The sequence below is a fragment of the Aquarana catesbeiana genome, linkage group LG06 (assembly GCF_042186555.1).
Source record: "Aquarana catesbeiana isolate 2022-GZ linkage group LG06, ASM4218655v1, whole genome shotgun sequence".
In the NCBI taxonomy this organism is placed as follows: domain Eukaryota; kingdom Metazoa; phylum Chordata; class Amphibia; order Anura; family Ranidae; genus Aquarana; species Aquarana catesbeiana.
The window spans coordinates 67682264-67704801 of NC_133329.1; the positions used below are offsets into that span (position 1 = coordinate 67682264).

The 22538-nt window shown below is 41.5% G+C and overlaps 1 protein-coding gene across 17 annotated transcripts in view; it reads left to right on the forward strand.

Moving 5' to 3' along the window:
* The window catches only part of LOC141148583 (uncharacterized), a 177803-nt gene that overhangs the window by 147377 nt on the left and 7888 nt on the right, over positions 1-22538 (forward strand). The window lies entirely within an intron of this gene.

Consider the following 22538-nt stretch of genomic DNA (forward strand, 5'->3'; position numbering starts at 1 on the left):
AGGCAGCAATAGACACATCCAACACCGGCCCTGGCTCAACAAAAGACCAATACCGTTCAGCCCACAGTCCCCCATATGGACCAAAGGAAAAGCAAAAAAGGTCAAGGGCAACAGAACCACCTGAGACGAGTCCCCCCATGGACTGATCCTTTCTTATTCCGGGGCTAGAATTCGGACCAGGGACATCGTGACCACGCTGTTATGGGCTCTTCTATGCCCAAGTCACAAGATTCCTGTTTAACTTTCGTCTTCAAATAGTTGAACTTTCAGTTTGTTGTTTCCTGTTCATGTTTTAAGAGCAGACCCAAGGAAAACTCCGGGACTTCCGAGACTGACCGGGTCAAACCGGTTCTCCTTACATGGCTCACTCCACACCCCCCGAAGGGTTACTACCTACAAGCTCAGGAAGGAACTATACCTGGTTCCCCAAAAGGACGCCCTGCGGGGGGAGGATGGAGGGATAGGAAGATTTGCACTAAGCTAGCACCCAGGGTCGTTGCCTACCGGCGGATGCTGGGGGGTCCCCCAATGCTCCCCTCACGGGGGGGGCTCCTCAGGGTGATAAATGAAGATTAAAGTCTCACGCTAGCTAAATTCACAAAAAGCTGTGCACTACTCTATTGTCTATTTGCTAGACACTGATTCAATTAGGGCGTCCTGTTCCGGATGGAACACTTGCGCCTCCACCCAACCCTTGGAGACCTGAGGGTCTCCAAGGGCTGGGCAGTCTGTGTCCTGTTGGGACAGATACCAATTTTGTATTGTTCAAGGACTTCGAGGGGCATCTCCTCCCCCGAACTCAGATTTTCACCTCTAGGAGAGCTGCTTTTGTCTATTCTTTTCTGTCCCTCCCCCTCCTCCCCCCTCTCGACCTTTTCCTTGAAAATGTTCCTAATAACATTATCTTTTCCAGATCACCAACTCTACTGCCAGGAAATGGGCTCTAAGGCCTCCTCCAAACATGCCGGAGACACCTCCGAAACCACTTCGGCCTCAAGACTTCGAAGAGTGAGTGGGGGTAGATCATGCCGCTGTTTATCCCTTTTGCTCCATGGCTGAAGGTCCAGACACTAAAATCCTCATAGCCTCACACAATGTCCAAGGCCTCAACTCCCTGATTAAGAGGAGAAAGATACTTGATTACTTTAAATCACTCAGGCTAGACATTCTTATGTTACAAGAAACACATTTCCCTGCCCGATATAGCCCCAAGTTCCTTCATTCACACTTCCCGCACTTCTATCTAGCCAGTGCAGACAACAAAACCAGGGGGGGTGGCTAAGTTATTTTCAAAATCCTGCAAATTCGTTAAAATCTCTGACTATATTGACCCAGAAGGGAGATTTATCCTAGTGAAAGGCAAGCTAGGGGACCAACTATATTCCCTAGTATCGTACTACACACCCAACAGATGACAGGCCAAATTTTTCAGCACCCTAATGAGCACACTTTCCTCGAACCTTGAGGGAATGATCATCTTCGGGGGAGACTCGAATGTTGCATTGGACCAGGGCCTAGACAAGTCCAAACCACCAAAGTCCCAACTAATTCGCCCTACAAAAGAAAGCCTCAAAACAGCGAAGATTCTACATGCGTATGGATTGACTGATACATGGAGAGAACTCAACCCCTCCAAGAGGGATTTCACCCACTACTCCCACCCTCACAATACATACGCACGGATCGATCATATACTTACACCTTCAATCCTACTTCCAGCAGTCCTCACAGCCCAAATCAGGGACACAGCACTATCGGACCACTCATTAGTGATCATATCTATTCTTTCAGGGGCCCCGGGAGGGACACAAGGACAATGGAGACTGAACAAGCTCTCTGATCCTGTCAGAGTAATAGAACTGAAAAAAGCCCTAAAAGAGTACTTTACACTTAACAGCACCGCAGATACCTCCGCAGAAATGCTCTGGGCAGCACACAAACCCTTCATTAGGGGCAAGCTTATTCAGATCTCTACCCAAGTTAAAAGGGAAAGGAGGGCCGACATAGAACGTCTTGACAACTAGTATACTTCACTAAAAGCACTACACAAAAAGGACCCGTCCAAGTTTCCCATAAACCAAATTGAACAAGCTAGATTAGATCTAAACCTCGCACTCACGGCAAGGGCCGAAAAATCGATCAGATGGAATGGACACAAATTCTATGCCCATGCGGATAAATTGGGCCCCCTATTGGTGACTAAACTCTTCCATCGCCTCAAATTTCACAATATGCCCAAAATCAGGATAGTGGGACAACCCCCCACAACTAATCCAGTCAGGATACTTGAAGCCTTCCAAGGATTCTTTTCTAAACTATACAGCACCACCACTCAGACCCATGCAGACTCGATCTCACGGTTCCTAGAGGGTCTGCCCATCCCCTCCCTGAAAGTTGTCCACAAAGACATGATGGATTCCCCCATCACAGAGGATGAGGTGATGGAGGTCATTATGGGCCTCAAAAAGGGGTCTGCACCAGGTCCAGAAGGTTTATCCATACCTTACTACAAAACTTTTTCAGACACTCTGACGCCCCACCTGACCAAATTTTTCAACCATAAGACCAAAGGGGACCCCCTAGATATCCACCTCAATACGGCATATATCACGGTCATATAAAAAAAATACCAGAAAAAAATTATGAAGACGTCAGAAATTATTGTCCAATCTCCCTCATCAATAATGACTTAAAAATACTCACCAAAATATTAGTGAACAGAATGGCATCTTTCCTCAGTCAATACATAAATAAGGACCAAGTAGGCTTCATACCCGGCAGACAGGGCCCCGACCAAATTTGAAGGGCAATAGACTTGATCTCGATCATGCAAACTAATTGGGTGGGTGGGACTAAACAACAAGGTTTCATCCTGTCATTGGACCTGCAGAATGCCTTTGACACAGTATCCTGGCCCTACTTCTTTTCTCTATTAGAACGATGGGGCTTTGGGGACCGATTTATGGGTCTTTTACAGGCTCTTTATTCACAACCGAAGGCTCTCATACAGCTACAGGGACACTACTCCAAACCAATAGACATCACCAGAGGTACTAGACAAGGGTGTCCACTCTCCCCATTAATTTTTGCAATAGCAATAGAGACCCTGGCGATTGCGATTCATCAGAATCCTGACGTTAAAGGGGTTGCCTGTAGAGATCAGATTCACAAATGCGGTCTATTCACAGATGACATCCTACTGTTCCTAACCTCCCCCCTCACTTCCCTCCCCAACCTCTGCCATACACTGGAAGGCTTTGCTGGAATATCGGGACTTAGAGTCAACTATTCTAAATCACAAGCCCTCAACATTTCCCTACCTCCCCAGACAGTCCCTCTACTGAAACAGTCATTTAAATTTGAATGGAATGACACTACAATTCGCTACTTAGGAATCTCACTGACGGCCAAAACAGAAACCTTATACAACCACAACTATCCCCCACTTTACAAGAAACTGGAGGCAGATCTTAAACTTTGGTTAAAACATGGACTCACGTGGTTAGGGGGGATCAACTTAATTAAAATGACCTTACTACCGAGAATCCTCTACTTCTTCCACTCCCTCTCCATCCCAGTCAGGAGAGACCACTTAAGATCCCTTCAGAGTAGAATATTGAAATAAACCTGGGGAAATTCGGGATATCGCATTCCTCAGAGCACACTATTTTTACATAGACGTAGGAGCGGGTTGGGACTTCCCAACCTACACAAATATTTTATAGCAGCTAGACTAGCCCAACTCTCTACACTTTACTCCAGGTATGAAAAACCAGACTGGGTGACAATTGAAAGACAGGCCACCCCCAGCTTAACTTTAGACTACCTCCTCTGGTGCCCTCATAAGACCCGTCTGCCCATACTATCTCCCGTACTATCGCACACTTGCACCCTTTGGGACAGCCTCAGAAACAATCCTTCTCTGGTCTCCACAGGATGCCCTCTCACACACCTCTTTCACAACCTCGGACTTCTCACCTGGCTTAGACATTTTCAGGTGGTGGTTGGATAAGGGGTTATATCGCATAGGACACTACTTCACCACCAGCAGCCCCATTTCCCTCAGCTACTGTATCAACAACTTGGAACTTCCGGAGTCAGAAAGGTTCCGCTTTAGTCAAATTTCCCACTTCCTACACAAGATATGGAAGGACAAACCCCTGCCTCCTAAATTCACAGCCTATGAGATGTGGTGCGGACAAGCCATGGAGCAGAGGGGAGGTATCTCAGTGGTTTACTCGGCCCTCACTCACCTCAATGAAAAAACCTCCTACATGATGGCATGGGAGGCAGACTTCCAAAGCAAATGGGAGCTGGAAACCTGGCAAACAGCATTCACCAAATCCTTCAATGGGATCCAAAATGTCTCCTTGATGGAGGCTAGCATAAAAATTTTAGCCAGATGGTACCTTACCCCTACCAGGCTGGCAGCCATTTACCCATCAGCAGACCCTCTATGCTTTAGAGGATGTAAGCTACTAGGCTCCATGGCCCACATATGGCGGGAATGCCCCAAGCTCCGCACATTTTGGAGACTGATCTTCAACATGATCTATAAGGTGACCGGTTGCCAGATTCCTAGATATCCAGAGGTAGCCATCCTCAATGCACACACTCCACAACTCCCTAAGGCTATGCAATCACTAATTCACTTTATTCTTCTTGGAACTAAAATTTGGATAGCCAAAGCCTGGAAAAAGCCAAAACCGTCCATACAAGCAGTTAGAAGGAAAGTATCGTGGATTATGACACAAGAGAAGCTATCCAGCATCTTGTCAGATACCTTCGAAAAATTTCAAAAGATATGGGAGCCTTGGGCCAATTATGTGGGCACCTCCCTTATCCCTGGTGTCCACACAGTAGCACACCTTCCCTTGGACCCTTGATAGGCACTCAACTTACCCATCCCCTTCCCCAACCCCACCCCACTCTCTCTTCATCCCCTCTCTTTCTTCTCTTTCTTTCTTTTGCTTCTTTATTCACAAAGGTTTTGATATATGTTTTATAGATAACACAGGACTGTCCTACTGTTACTGGGCATAACCATAGATCTCAGCTCTCTCTCCAGCCTGACTTACTACAACCATGGTGGGGACCTTGGGGGTGGGGACCTTGGGGGTGGGGCGGGGGGGCTCTATCTCTGGCACAGCATGAGCCCAAAAGGGGTGCCGGAGGTGGGAGGCACCTCGCTACTCCTGGGTCCCAGCCCCTGGAATGATGATACGTCAACATGCTCCAGCGGAAATAATGGACAGTTTACTCTTATATTTCCACAGTTGTATAATCTTTAATTTGCATACCTTGACTCGCTCTATATTAATTCGGGAGCCTTCCCCCCGGAGCCATCTACTGAGCTACAATTGTGCTTTTTGTCTATCTATGTTTAAAAATAATAAACATCTATTAAAGGAAAAAGCGTTTGGGGACCTGGGTCCTGCCTTTTTTTTTTTAAAACGGACGTTTTTTCGGGAGCAGTGATTTTTTTAATGCTTAAAGTGAAACAATAAAAATGAAATATTCCTTTAAATATCGTGCTTGGGGGGTGTCTATAGTATGCCTGCAAAGTGACTAATTTTCCCTGTGTTTAGAACAGTACCACAGCAAAATGACATTTCTAAACGAAAAATTGTCATTTAAAACTGATCGCGGCTGTAATGAATTGTCGGGTCTTGGCAATATAGATAAAATTCATTGAAAAAAAGAGCATGGGATTCCCCCCCAGTCCATTACCAGGCCCTTTTGGTCTGGTAAAAATATTAAGGGGAACCCCAAACCAAAATGTATGAAAAAAAATTGTGTGGGGGTCCCCCTAAATTCCATACCAGGCCCTTCAGGTCTGGTATGGATTTTAAGGGGAACCCTGCGCCAAAATAAAAAAAATAGCGTAAGAGCCCCTACCAAAATCCATACCAGGGTCTTGTATGGATTTTAAGGGGAGCCCTGTGCCAAAATTAAAAAAAAATGGCGTAGGGCCCCCCAAAATCCATACCAGACCCTTATCCAAGCTCGCAACCTGGCAGGCCGCAGGAAAAGAGGGGGGGACGAGAGAGTACCCCCCCTCCTAAACTGTACCAGACCACATGCCCTCAACATGGGGAGGGTGCTTTGGAGTCTGACCCCAAAAGCACCTTGTCTACCATTTCACAAAAAAATATTAAAAATGGTAAAAAAGACAAGAGACAGCTTGGGACAATTCCTTTAAAAAATAAAAAGTTAAAAATGTCCCACAATGTCCATTCATCTTCTATCACGCCGCCCGACGGATCGAAAAAAAAAAAAGCTGCAACCGATCCACCTCCATGGGAGGCTCCCGCCAACTGATGCTTGTTCTCTGTGACAGCTGTTATATAGCTGAGGGCAGGGCCACCCAGTGATGTAAATGGGTTACTCCGCCCCCTCTGATGCCACGGGGGCTTCCCCGTAGCGTCAGAGGAGGCGGGGTCACCCAGTGGCGTCACCGGGTGACCCCACCCCCTCTGACGCCATGGTAGCTTCCCCATGGCTCCCCATGGTGTCAGAGGGGGCGGGGTCACCTGTTTACATCACTGGGTGGCCCCACCCTCAGTTATATAAGAACTGTCACAGAGAACAAGCGTCACTCGGCGGGAGCCTCCCATGGAGGCGGATCGGTTGCAGCTTTTTTTTTTTTCTTCGGTCCATCGGGCGGCGTGATATAAGATGAATGTACATCGTGGGACATTTTTATTTTTTTATTCATTCATTCAATTATTCATTACAGCCGTGATCAGTTTTAAATGACAATTTTTCCTTTAGAAATTTAATTTTGCTGTGGTACTGTTCTAAACATGGGAAAAATATGCCACTTTGCAGGCATACTATAGACACCCCCCTGGCACGATATTTAAAGGAATATTTCATTTTTATTGTTTTACTTTAAGCATTAAAAAAATCACTGCTCCCGAAAAAATGGACGTTTTTAAAAAATGTTTTGCATTAACACATGTCCCCTGGGGCAGGACCCAGATCCCCAAACACTTTTTATGACAGCATGTTCTGCTGCGAACCGAACCGGGGGAGTGTTCGGCTCATCTCTACACAAAGCTCAAATCATCTCACCACTGGACAATGGACAATAGAAATAATAGACTTAAATGGAGCCAGATGGCCTCTTACCGAATATGAAGGACCCAAGGTTATAAGGGTCAAACTCGCCCGGTACCAGCAGTGCACTGTAGCAGCTTTTCACCCGATCCACTCCAGAATGACAAGCCAGCCACTTTTCCTCATCAGGAACAGCAAGATAGGATATTGATTTGCACTCACTCGTAACAGCAGCAGCTATCAGCTGTGATGTTCCACCTGGCAATTCAAATGGTATAGCCGCTCTCCTCTGTCGTGGAAAAAAGGTAATAGGATAGATTTAAACAGTTTTCCTTTTACTCCAAAACTCCTCCAATACATATTTTCAATGATTTGTTAAAAGAGAAAGAAGAAGTTCATGGTGCAGTAAATTGTAGCATTTATTCCACAAATTTTTTTCGTGCACAGCAAAGAAATATACACGGCACACAGCTCCGAACTATCAGGCTATCAGCTGGTGCATGGTGATGTCACGGGGTTCTCTCCAACCGACGCGTTTCCCTGTAACAACCATAGACTCTGTTCCCCCGTTAAGTCTATTGTCTCTATCTGGATTTGAAGCATCTGATCAATCCTGCAGAGTTGAGGGGTGGCATTTAAAGTCTTCTTCATGACTAATTTATTTCAGTTCTGACCTTTTTTAAATATTTGTGTGGATTCTCAATGCTTAAGTTTTAACTTAGGACATTTTTCCTTATCGCTATATTTATTTACTAGTGATTGTTTATCACTATATTCTTCTATTGGTGATTAATTTATTCACTTATTTTATCAATGTGTTGCACCTTTTTCACATATGGTCCACATATTATGTTGTAATAGTAATCGATAAAGGGTGCAACTTTATTTCATACACTGCAGTGGAGAGACACCACACACAGATATCCAGCTCTGCTGAGCTGAATGAAGAAGGATGTGTCTCTGTCTTCAAAACATCAAGTTAACTGGGGGGAGGAGCTCTAACATGTAGCAGCTCATGTCTGAACACCAGAGCCTCGTCTTCACCCATTCGAAATTCCTGCCACGCCAGAGGACAGGGGAGAGCGAGCTGTGAGGGGAAGAAATGGTCGGAGATGTGGGAGGAATGAAGGAGGCCTGATTGACTGCCCATGATACCCACGGCGACCGCCGTTCCTTCGCAGAGGCTCTGTTACTCTGACATTCTCAATTAATGCTAGTACAAGTTTGACTGCTTTCTGCCTTGCTGTCAGGAAAAGCCCTCTTGCAGTTATCCCAGCAGATTGAGGGTTAAACGAATGCCTGTGCATAGAAGCGCCATCCGGCGCTCGCGCACGCGCAATAGCGCCAATAGCGCTAATGGTGCTGACAAACATACGCGCATGCGCAATAGCGCCAATAGCGCTAACGGGTGTACGCGCATGCGCAATAGCGCCACTTGGCGCCAAAGATAGGCTATTTCAAGAAGACAGTTTCAATGCTGCCTTGCTGTCCGGTCTACAGCGTTTCCTGAGACCCCTGCTACCTTGTTACCAGTTTTCCTGTATCCAGTACTTACTTGGCTTGTTCCTGACTTACCTGCTTGCTGCCCGCCCCGATCTTGGCTTGGACTCTGACTATTCTCTTGGTTTGCCCTTCTGTACCTGATCTGCCCGCCAGTACCTTGACCCGGCTTGTCTGCACCTCCCTGCTGTCTGCAACCTGCTACAGGACTACAGTGCTCCTCCCTGCTATCTGCATCCTGCTACAGTACTACAGTGCACCTCCCTGCTGTCTGCAACCTGCTACAGGACTACAGTGCACCTCCCTGCTATCCGCAACCTGCTACAGGACTACAGTGCACCTCCCTGCTATCTGCAACCTGCTACAGGACTACAGTGCACCTCCCTGCTATCCGCATCCTGCTACAGTACTACAGTGCACCTCCCTGCTGTCTGCATCCTGCTACAGGACTACAGTGCACCTCCCTGCTGTCTTCATCCGGCTACGGGACTACAGTGCACCTCCCTGTTACCTGCACCCTGCTACAGTACTACAGTGCACCTCCCTGCTGTCTGCAACCTGCTACAGAACTACGGTGCACCTCCCTGCTGACTACAGGATCCTGCCTTCTACTTCAGTGTTCCAGTCAGGCACTTGTGCCCCTCTGTACGTTTAAGTCCCTGTTCACACCTTCAGGGGTTCTTAAGTCGGAGGCATACGAGAGGCCGTTCTCTGCATTCCGGGCTCCACCTACCAGGTACGTGACACTTGCTTGCTGCCTCTCTCGGTCCCGTCTAGGCATGTGCATTACGTTTCGTTATGAATCGAAATTCGGACAAATTTTTCATTATTCGGAAATTCAGATGCATCCGAATTTTCGAATTACAAAAGTAAAGGATTTAAACGAATCCGAAAAAAAACGAACGAATTCGAAAACATATTCGAATTGAATTCGAAAACATATTCAAATCGAATTCGAAAACATATTCGAATCGAAGTCAAAAACATATTCCAATCGAATTCGAAGACAAATTCGAATTCGAAAACATATTCGAATCGAATTAGAAAAAAATAGAAAACGTTTTTCTAAAAAAAAACAATAAGATAGAATATAAAATAATAAAGCAATAGAATATATATATATATATATTTATTATTATTATTCTCTTCTATTGTTTTTTTATGCTTTTCTTTTCTATTATTTTATATTCTATAATAGTCTTTTCAATTCAAATTCAAATTCATTCTATACGAAATTCGTATTTCGGAACATGGCTTCTGAAGTATAAATTTCGTATAGAATGAATTCGAATTTGAATATAAAAGATTAGAACAGAAAATAATAGAAAAGAATAGACTAGAAAAACAATAGAACAGAATAGAAGAAAATATAATATTTATATTATATTTTCTTCTATTCTGTTCTAGTGTTTTTCTAGTCTATTCTTTTCTATTATTTTCTATTCTATTCTAATCTTTTATATTCAAATTTGATTTCGGTCTATATGAAATTCGAATTTTGGAAGATGTTTTATATATATAATTTTTTTCTATTCTGTTTCATTGTTTTTCTATGCTATTCTTTTCTATTCTATTCTAAACTTTTCAATTCAAATTCGAATTCATTCTATACGAAATTCAAATTTCGGAAGATGGCTTCTGAAAGTGGAATTTCGTATAGAATGAATTCGAATTTGAATAGAAAAGATTAGAATAGAAAATAATAGACTAGACAAACAATAGAACAGAACAGAATAAAATATAATGTATATATATTTTATTCTATTCTGTTCTATTGTTTTTCTAGTCTTTTCTCTTCTACTCTATTCTAATCTTTTCTATTCAAATTTGAATTCATTTTATAAGAAATTCAAATTTCGGAAGATGGTTTTATTTATATATATATATTTTATTTTTTTATTTTATATTTTTCTATGCTGGTCTATTGTTTTTCTATTCTTTTCTATTATTTTCTATTTTATCCTAATCTTTTCTATTTGAATGCAAAATCATTCTATACGAAATTTGAATTTCTGAAAATGGTTATACAGAAACAGAATGAAATAGAATGAAATAGAATTCTAATAGAAAAGACTAGAACAGAAAAACAATAGAACAGAATAGAAAAAAATTATATACCATATATATATATATATATATATATATATATATATATATATATATATATATATATATATATATATATATATATATATATGTGTATATATATATATATATATATATATATATATATATATATATATATATATATATATATATATATGTGTATATATATATATATATATATATATATATATATATATGTATATATAACCATCTTCCGAAATTGTAATTTGGTACAGAATGAATTCAAATAGAAAAGATTAGAATAGAACAGGAATTAATATAAAAGAATAGCATAGAAAAACAATAATAGAACAGAATAGAAAAAAATATAAAATATTCTATTCTAATCTTTTCTATTCGAATTCATTCTGTACCAAATTCCAATTTCGTTTCGGAAGATGGTTTTATATATATATATATATATATATATATATATATATATATATATATATATATATATATATATATATATATATATATATATATATATATATATATATATATATATATATATATATATTTTCTATTAGAATTTGATTTCATTCTGTTTCTATATAACCATTTTCCGAAATTCTAATTTTGTATAGAATGAATTTGAATTCAAGTAGAAAAGATCAGAATATAATAGAAAATAATAGAAAAACAATAGAACAGAATAGAAAAAATATTATATATAGATATATATATATATCTATATATAACCATCTTCCGAAATTTGAATTTCATATAAATTGAATTTGAATAGAAAAGATTCAAATAGAGTAGAAGGAATAGACTAGAAAAACAATAGAACAGAATAGAATAAGATATAATATATATATTATATTTTATTCTGTTCTGTTCTATTGTTTTTCTAGTCTATTCTTTTCTATTATTTTCTATTCAAATTCGAATTCATTCTATACGAAATTCGAATTTCAGGAGCCATCTTCCGAAATTCGAATTTCGTATAGAATGAATTCAAATTCGAATAGAAAAGTTTAGAATAGAATAAAAAAGAATAGCATAGAAAAACAATGAAACAGAATAGAAAAAATATAATATATATATTATATTTTATTCTCCTCTGTTCTATTGTTTTTCTAGTCTATTCTATTTCTATTATTTTCTATTATAATCTTTTCTATTCAAATTCAAATTCATTCTATACGAAATTCTAATTTTAGAAGCCATCTTCCGAAATTCGAATTTCACATAGAATTAATTCAAATTCGAATAGAAAAGTTTAGAATAGAAAAGAATAGCATTGAAAAACAATGGAACAGAATAGAAAAAAAATATAATATATATATATATATATAACCATCTTCCAAAATTGGAATTTGGTACAGAATGAATTCGAATAGAAAAGATTAGAATACAATATATTATATTTTTTTCTATTCTGTTCTATTGTTTTTCTATGCTATTCTTTTATACTTTCTATTCTATCCTAATCTTTTCTATTGGAATTCGATTTCATTCTATATGAATTTCAAATTTCGCAAAATGGTTATATGGTTTACTTTTTCAAATTCAGTTAATGTTTTTTTCGAATGCGGTAGAACTTTTTTGAATTTTATAGTTTTTTTCGAATGTGGTAGAATTTTTTCGAATTTGACAGTTTTTTTCGAATGTGGTAGAATTTTTTCGAATTTGATAGTTTTTTTCGAATGTGGTAGAATTTTTTCGAATTTGACAGTTTTTTTCGCATGTGGTAGAATTTTTTCGAATTTGATAGTTTTTTTCGAATGTGGTAGAATTTTTTCGAATTTGACAGTTTTTTTCGAATGTGGTAGGATTTTTTCAAATTTGATAGTTTTTTCGAATACGATCGAATTTTTTCAAATGCGATCGAATTTTTTCGAATGCGGTCGAATTTTTTCGAATTCGAATACGAAACGAAACAAATTCCGAAAACGAATGTAACAAATGCAACGAATTTAACTAAACGAATTTAGTTAAATAACGAAACGAAACTAAACGAATTTTTTCATCCTGCACATGTCTAGTCCCGTCCCTCTGTCTCCCCCTGGCTCAGTTAGACGTGTTATCCCATGCTGCACGCTGCACAGCTGCCTGGAAAGGACCAGCACTTGGGGACGACATGTCAGCTGCTGTGGGAGCCAGGCTTCCCCCGTTCTCCCTGCTGAATATTTGAGGAGGGATCCGGAGGCTGCGAGTCTGATCCCCATACCAACTACTACAGACTGCCGCGTGGAGTGGAAGAAGCATGAGGAAGTGGTAGGACTACACACGTAAAATATAACTATCCTACATGTCTTGTACTGCTTAAATGGAACTGCTTGCTGCATGATAAAAGCATTTAAAACGTGTAAAATAGTGGAAAAACTTCCCTTTATCTGTGAGTCTTTAAGTAAGCTGGTTGCCAACTGCTGATATTTGATGCCAATTTGCGAGGACGGTGGAAGGTTGGAGTAATCTTGTAGAACAGTTGTTTGCTGACAACTGTTGCTGATAACGACCGGCATTGGCTGATAATTAATGCTACCGATTGCTGTTATTCGCTGATCACTGCCACTGTCTTTTGATTATAGCTGCCCTTGTTTATGATTGCTGGGGATAATTTCTACTCACTGATAATTGCTATTACTTGATGACAATTACTGCTACTTTCCGAAAACTGATGTATTCATTGAAAATTGCTGCAGATAAGTATCGCTGTTTCAGGATAAACTTACTATCTACTGATGACTGTTGCAGAAAATTAACTCTCTCAGTTAATAATCACTCCTATTTTCTGATAAATTATTGATGTCTGCTGATGATTCTTCATGATTTGCGGATAATTGTCGCTGTATCCTGATAAGTGCTGCCTTGAGAGGACGCTGACAACTGCATATACCTGTTGATAGGGGCCATCATCATCAATAGACGATTGTTGTTACTTTATGAGACCTGCTGTTACCCATTGATAATTGCCATTACTTTCTGCCATTTTCCTTGATAACTACTGCCACTCAGTTATAACTGCCGCTACTATTTGACAACTGTCGTTAATAACCGATAACTACTGCTGATACCTGCTTTTTTTCCTCTTGATATTCTCGCTGATAATTACCGCAAGTTGTTATCGTCGTTGATGCAGGATAATATGTGTTACCCGCTGAAGATTTTGACCTTTCACTAAGGACGGTCGCTATTTGCTGACAATATTCTTGCCACTAGCTGACAACTATCGGTAGTTGGGGCCATTAGAGATGGAAGGGAAGGACCCAACAGTCCCAGCAAGTTATCGCCCAATATCCCTGCTAAAGTAATAGCGGAAAGATTAAAGCCTTTACTACCAAGCTGGGTAAACAGTGATCAGGTAGGGTTCGTATCAGGGAGAGAGAGAAAAAATAATGGCCTGAAGTCACTGTGTTTGATTCATGAAGTAGAGGGGAGGGGAAACCCCAGTCGCATTCCTGTTGATAGATGCTGAAAAGGCTTTTGACAGGGTGGACTGGGGCTTCATGTTTGGAACATTAATGCCCCATACACACGGTCGGACATTGATCAGACATTCCGACAACAAAATCCTAGGATTTTTTCCGACGGACGTTGGCTCAAACTTGTCTTGCATACACACGGTCACACAAAGTTGTCGGAAAATCCGATCATTCTGAACGCGGTGACGTAAAACACGTACGTCGGAACTATAAACAGGGCAGTAGCCAATAGCTTTCATCTCTTTATTTATTCTGAGCATGCGTGGCACTTTGTGCGTTGGATTTGTGTACACACGATCGGAAATTCCGACAACCAATTTTGTTGTCGGAAAATTTTATAGCTTGCTCTCAAACTTTGTGTGTCGGAAAATCCAATGGAAAATGTGTGATGGAGCCCACACAGGGTCGGAATTTCCGACAACAAGGCCCTATCACACATTTAAAAGTAGGGGAAAGGGAGTATAAGGTAGCTGCATATGCCGACGACTTACTTTTCTACCTGACTAACCCTAGAATAACAATCCCAGTTATATTAGAGGAGTTAACCAGATATGGAAAATTGACTAACTTCAAAATAAATATGTCTAAATCGGAGATTGCACAGCAGGCAGACCACACCCACTGACTGTTTTCTGAGCAAGTAGGCACTCAATACACCCAGCTTGTTGCAATTTCCAACCTTGCCTGAAATAATAGGGTGCCATCTCCAGGCCAAGGGGAAAACCACACAACCAGCCAAGCTGAAACAGAACCAGAATTTACAATAATTGCAGTCTGAGTTAAACTACAGCCTCAGACAACTACATTTTTTACTTACAGCGTCTGTATTAAAAATACCAGCGCTACATACTCTCCCAGCTGCAATAGACGATGTCCTCATCGTCTGAAAAAGAAAAAAGAAAGACTCTCAGTCCTGAGAGTCAAGTACCTGAATTCAAAACTTGGATAGTATGAAGGGGAAAAAGGTAAAGCGGCAACAAATTGTACATTTAATAGTAACACACACAGGAGAATTACAGTGACATAGTTCCCCAGATCTGACTCTCTATCTAAACCACCCACTCTCCAGCAGCTTGACAGAACATCCAGTTGAAGCTGAAACAGAACACAAAAAGAAAAGAAATCCAAGACTCACTTATCAATATACAACAGAGGAAGCAAAACTCCATCTCCTAGAAAATAAAGCTCTCTTTTCCCAACATTTCCCTTCTTTGTTTTAAGTGCAAGAACTGTGACCATAGTTGTGCGAACTCCTACTACCTAGTGGCAGAAACACATTATACCAAGTCCTTCAAGCAAGTATCAGAGCAGGTAGAAAATCTTGACTCGCAGATGACATTTTACTAACTCTACCTAACTATAGTCCCCATAGTATAAAGACTTTCTTCTTCCAGAACCGGCATTAACAGAACAGTCACTGTGACGGATCACCAATAAAAGCGAGTGTAGCGCTGGTAGATTTTTTTTTTTTTTGAGATTTCAAAAAAAGCTTTATTAAAGAGCAGTGCAGTACGCGCTGGTAGATTTTTAATCTACCGCTGATAGGTAAATCTAGTGGGTTACTTGTTAGAGGAAGTTAGATTTGCCTCTGTTCCAGCTTGGCTGAGTTGCATGTAGTTCCACGCTGTGCCGGTGGGTGTCGTTGTCACCATGGGTCAGTGTTGGAAAAGGAACGTGTTGAAACGAGTTGACAGCTCCTCTGTCCCGGAGACAACTCGGTGGAGGTGGTCCTCTGAGTTGCATTCTGGGAGAGGGTATTTATGTACAGATGCCATATTTTGGGGTTCATTTTCAGCCACCTGCTGGCCCTCCTGGCTGACAGGTATGTGTTAAGAGTACCACCTCGTAGTCCTCCGTCCCGGAGGCCTACGTCGCTGCGGCATGTGGGTGGGCCCAGAAGCCTGTCTGGGGCCTACCACAGCAGAAGAGGAATGGTCCTGAGCTGTCTATCCTGAGTGAAGAAGCTGGACAACCAAGAAGATCCCAGGGGAGGACCCATCATGGAAGGATCATGCAGAGTGCTGGTCTGGAGAGGGGCCTGGTGACTCAGTTGGAGGATGTATCCTGAAGTAGTCTTACTGCATAGTACTGCCGGGTTGGCTTAAAGGTTCAAGTACTGTGTCTGACATTCAAACCAATACATCCTGTTTCAGAGGATCGTACGGGTTTTATTCCAAACAAGTCTGTGGCAGAGACTTTTGTTCGTGCTACGTACTGGCTGCTAGGCAAGTGAGAGAGGCCTATCCAGGCGGGAAAAGATTAAATCCTACAAAGGGGAGACCATTCAACTACAAGTGTTCAATCCCAACGAATGTTCTGAAGAATACTAAGGAAAGGTATTTGAGCTTCCCTGCAGCTTTCCTTCTGCCTCTTTCCTGCTACTTCCTTTATTTGTTCATTAAAGCATTGGAAAATATACTTGAGTGTTCAGTGCTTGTATCGTCCAGAGGTAAACTCAACGGAACCCTAGACCCGGTGACGGTGAAACAGAGGTATCGAGAGTGAAGGTAACAGCCCGCTTTAAACCAGCAGCTCCACTGAGAGTTAGTGCTACACGAGGACCAGGCAATGTCAAAGCTTTTCCTTGTGCATCCACAGTGGTAATAAAGTATACAGTGTCATCCTTGCCCGGCCGACAGGTGACCACTTTATCCGCGTAAATATGTCTCCTGTAGCTCCAATGCAAAAGACATCCATTAAAACGAACATCCATATCTGAAAAACAACCTTTTTCCTGAAAGGTTTCGGCACTTTTAAGTAGTCCCAAACATCCTCACGGTACCAGCTCTCTCTGTTTTCCTCGATCTCTCTCATGATCTCTCTGGAAACATAGGGAAACTCTAGTCCATACTCAGTGACTACTCTTTTGTTCAGCAACTGCTGTGATCGGGCAAGCCTCGGCAGAGATTGTGTGCTTCCCAACCCAGGAGGTACACAGGACGTTGGCGATTTGTGCACCATACAGGCAATTTCTCCCTAGCAATTGCAGGGGTTTCCATTTGAGGTGATGTACTCCCAGGGTCCATTGTTATCCAATCAGACAGATTAAAGGCTGAAGCAACATCATCAACATTTGCCCATAGCATCTCCTGAGACATGGTTTCAAACAAGTCATCGTCTCCAGAGACATCCGACAGAGAGTCTATTTCAGAATCCTGTAACTCCTCTGCTGCACATATTTGCAAACAGTCCCTTTTATGTACATTCCCCTGAGATCTCTCACCCGTTCCTGTCGTGGATTCCTCAGGAATAGCTTCTTTCTCTGAAACCAGTTCAGGTGGTCTCTGGGGTAGGCCTCGACCACGGCCGCGGGAGGCTTTCACGTATCCCACCTTCTTTTGAGCAGGTGCAGCAGAGTAGGTAGACGTAGAAGTGACAGCGGTAGTAGTGTCCACTGTTAGTTCTCAGATAGCAGTAACAGCGCCATCCCCCTCAGGAACGCTCGAAGTAGCAGATTTAGAGAAGAGCAAACGTAGCAGTCTCCTCTATGGCGATGCCCGTGGCCCAGTCCATCCCGGTAGGCACGGAGCGGCATGGTGGACTGTTCTACGGCAAACAGGTACTCCCCGCAATTTAGGCATCGAACAAATGGACGGGGACTTGCAACCAGTCCTTCACACCTGTTGCATAACATACCCAAGGCCTCGACATCTCCCATCGTGTAGAGCATAAAACGCCCATGCGGCTTCAGGCGAATACCAGTGTCCGTCAGCAACGTTCCTGGCAGCCCGACACTTGTAGTGATACCCCCAGGAAACATTCTGGGTCCCATAGCAGACTGCATTCCTGGCAGTAGGAACATGGCTTGCAACAATCAGATCTTCTCTCTGAAAGTTCAGACACACATACGCGATGTCTATGCAGCAAGTAAACGGAGGACTCCTCCCACTGGCTCCTCTGGTCACACAGCTCCCAGGCTTTCTTGGCTCCGCCCACAGCTCACAGGCAATTAACCACTTTTTAGAACAATGACACAGTCCAGAACCCTCTATTGCATAAGTTCCCGGTGAACAGTTTCTTTTAGCTGCGAGAGGTAACAGTAAATCCCAGACTCGAGCCCCCACATGTAGCACTTACCCCCGAGGGAGCTGCTGGTTTAAATTGGGTATTACCGTTCCTGTGCTGTTCCACCATATCCGTCATAGGGGTCCCATTAAAGAGTTCTTTTTAGTAATTTCAGCTCTGACACAGTCTCTTTCTTGAATGCTTTATTTAAGAAAGATTCATGCAATAGAGGGATGGAGGGTTTAGGGGGAATTCAGGTACCTTGAAATAGTCATAGTCTCTGCCACAGACTTTAAGATTCAGTGTAACTGTTACACAATCCTCTGCCACAGGATTGGGTAATTAGTGACTTGTTGCAATATCAAAGGCTTGCTTACACAATACCAGTTCCCTTCTTCCGAACTTACGGTACTGTGTGGTATGTAACCTGGGATGCATCCTCCAACTGAGTCTCCAGGCTCTTCTAGAAGCACCAGCCTTTGTGCAGTCCTCTCCTGAAAAGTCTTCCCCTGGATTCTTCAGTCGCTTGGCTTCTTCCCACAGGCAAGACAGCACAGGACCATCCCTGGATCGGTAGGCCTCAAGACTTTTGGGCCTACCTTCAGTAGCTACGCCTCGGACCAGTCAGTCGGTCCCGAGACAAACTTGACGGCAATGACACACCTTAGGCCAGGAGGGCCATCAGGTCAGAACTCCTCTCTGTCACGGGGTCTGTCCCTTAAGTACCCTCTCCCAGATAGCACAGCAGGCAGACCACACCCACTGACTGTTTTCCAGGCAAGTAGGCACTCAATACACCCAGCTTGTTGCAATTTCCAACCTTGGCCGAAATAATAGGGCGCCATCTCCTGGCCAAGGGAAAAACCACACAACCAGCCAAGCTGAAACAGAACTAGAATTTACAATAATTGCAGTCTGAGTTAAACTACAGCCTCAGACAACTACATTTTTTACTTATAGCGTCTGTATTAAAATTACCAGTGCTACATACTCCCCCCGCTGCAATAGACGATGTCCTTATCATCTGAAAAAGAAAAAAGAGACTCTCAGTCCTGAGAGTCAAGTACCTGAATTCAAAACTTGGATAGGAAGAAGGGGAAAAAAGGTAAAGCGTCAACAAATTGTACATTTAACAGTAACACACACAGGAGATCTAAACCACCCACTTTCCAGCAGCTTGACAGAAGATCCAGTTGAACCTGAAACAGAACACAAAAAAAAAGACAACTACATTTTTTACTTGTAGCGTCTGTATTAAAAATACCAGCGCTACATTAATAAAAATTATTTAGAAAAAAAAAGAATACTAATTAAAGAAACAGAACCGGAATTCCCTCCATATTTTGGGAAATGGGAAGAGGAGAAAGGCCCGCTCAGAGACGAGGATCATAGAAGGAAAATTTTGAGAATGGCTTGCTACTCCTCAGGAGATACAAAGACAGTTGAAATGTGCTACAAACTCCTCGCAAGATGGTATGTGACCCCCCAGAGGGTGCACAGGATCGGGGCAGAGGGACCTGCAACCTGTTGGAGGGGATGTGATGCCCCGGGGACCTTTGCACATCTCTGGTGGGAATGCACAAAGATCCAACCCTACTGGCAGGGAATCTTGGCAGCAATCTATCAAATTACAGGAGAACAGATTCAGAAGAATCCTTGGGATTGTTTTTCACGATACCAGGAAAACGGCCCCTCAATATAAGAATACCTTAGTCCCATTTTTTTTAAATGCAGCCAAAAGCTTGATCCCGAGTCTCTGGAGGTCTCAGGAAGCCCCGAGCATGAAGGACTGGGTTGTAAGGGTAGAAATGATAAGAGCCATAGAAGAAACTATTCATATAGAAGAGGACTCACTGGAGAGATTCCGGAATATATGGGGGAAATGGCGGGAGTTTAAGGAGTCAGGAACCTGGAGGAATCGTGAAGGTGTAGGGAATTGAGGAGAGGGGGGGATGGGATGGGGTTTCGGTTGTTTTTTTGTTTTTTTTCTGTGGGAGGGTTTTTCTGGGTAGGGAGAACAATTGTTTAGAGCATAGATAAAGGAATATGATGTGCTTAACATGTGAATGTGTTTATATTTGTCCATATAATAAATAAAAAAAGTGAATATTCAAAAAAAACAAAACATCAAGTTAAAAAATGTATAGTTATGAATATATTTTTATTCGGAACGAAACGAACCGCACATGTCTACTAATTTTCAGCAGCCTTTTGAGCTCTTACCAACGGTTCATGTCTTCACATATCCAACAGTTTTTTGGTTTTTTTTAGGAATAGAAACAAAAACGCCTAAGGAAAGTAAGAAACAAGCGTAATATAAATTCTTAAAGTGACAAAATATTTAAACTCAACATTATCAGACCATATAATTCTACTCAATAGTTTGTACATGCAAGCACTGTTAATTTTGACATTAAATTTCTATTTAGCTTTAGTTATAGTCTTTTGACTAAAATGCCATTTTATTTTAGTCATATTTTAGTCATCTGAATTGTTGTAGCTTTAGTCAACTAAAATAGTATTAGTTTAGTCGACGAAAATATTTTAGTCAATGTAAATTACACTGGTACACACTATAACTTTCATGAAAACCAATCAATATACCCTTATTAGGATTTTTTTTTCCAAAGACATGTAGCAGAATACATTTTAACCAAAATTTATGAAGAAATTATTTTTTTTTTATTTTAATGGATATGTTTTCTAGCAGAAAGTAGAAAATATTGGGGTCTTTTTTCATTGATTTCGCAAAAAAATAAAAAACCCAGTGATGATCAAATTTCACCAAAAGAAAATTCTATTTGTGTGAAGAAAAACATTTTACAAAAATTTTGTTTGTGTACAACATTGCATGACAGTGCAATTACCAGTTAAAATAGCGCAGTGTTAAATAGCTAAAAAAATGGCCTCGGGGGTAAAATCTTCTGGAGCTAAAATCTTTCTTCATCTACCTGACCTTGGCTTGGTATCAAGAGATCCCCAAAATTTCCACTTCTTATTAAGTGATTGAACAGTACTGACTGGCATATTCAAGGCTTTGGATATATTTTTATATCCTTTTCCATCTTTGTAAAGTTTCATTACCTTGTAGCGCAGGTCTTTTGACTGTTCTTTTCTACCTCCTCATGGCTCAGCGTCTAGCCTGCTTAGTGCATCCATGTGAGAGCTAATAAACTTATTGACTATTTATACGCAGAAACAAATTGTGATTTAAAAAGCCACAAATGTGGGAAATTAACCTTTCGTTGCCATTTTAACCTGTGTGTGCCACCTTCTGTATCTGTACCAGGGCCAAACATTCCAGGTTATGTAAACTTTTCATCAGGGCCGTTTGGGTGATTTTCGTTATCATTATGATATAAAAAGGATCCAAAAACTGTGATAATAAATGGCTTCATGTGATCACTATCCCTAAATAAAAGACAGTTTTTTGGCATGATCAGTCATATTTTCAATATTAATGCCAAAATTTCACAATTTCTGACAGGGTGTGCAAACTTTTGAGCACAACTGTATATACAGAATATCCTACATAAATTATGCAACACTGCACACAGAAGGTTTTTTACCCTAATGCAGAGAATGCATTAAGGTAAAAAAACCTTCTTACTTTACAACCACTTTAACCACTTGCTTACTGGGCACTTAAACCCCCTTCTTGTCCAGACCAATTTTCAGCTTTCAGCGCTGACGCACTTTGACAATTGCGCGGTCATACAACACTGTACCCATATGAAATTTTTATCATTTTTTTTCCCACAAATAGAGCTTTCCTTTGATGGTATTTGATCACCTCTGCGGTTTTTATTTTTTGTTAAAAAAATTGAAAAAGACCAATTTTTTTTTTAAATGTTATATTTTTTTATATTTTGTTATAAAATTTTGCAAACATGTAATTTTTCTCCTTCATTGATGTACGCTGATGAGGCTGCACCGATAGGTGGCAGTGATGGGCACTGATAGGTGGCAGTGATGGGCACTGATGGGTGGCAATAATGGGCACTGATTGCTTACACTGATAGGCAGCACTGCTAGGTGGCACTGATTGGCACCACTGGTGGGCACTGATAGGTGGCACTTGTGCGCATTGATAGGTGGCACTCATGGGCATTGATAGGTGGCAATGGTGGGCACTGTGGGCACTGGCAGGTAGCAATGGCAGGTGGCACTGGCAGGGAGTACTGGTGGGCACAGATGAGGCAGATGTGCCTCCTTCCTCTTCGGGACCGATGTCCCTTTAACATAAGCTGGTGATCGGCTTTTTTTTCTCCTCACGCTGTCAGCATGAGGAGAAAAAAAAACGATTACCGAGCTTTCGTTTACATCATGTGATCAGCTGTCATTGGCTGACAGCTGATCACATGGTAAGGGGCGGGATCGGCCCCTTACTCGGATCTGTGATCACCCGAGGCTCCGTGACTCGGTGATCACAGC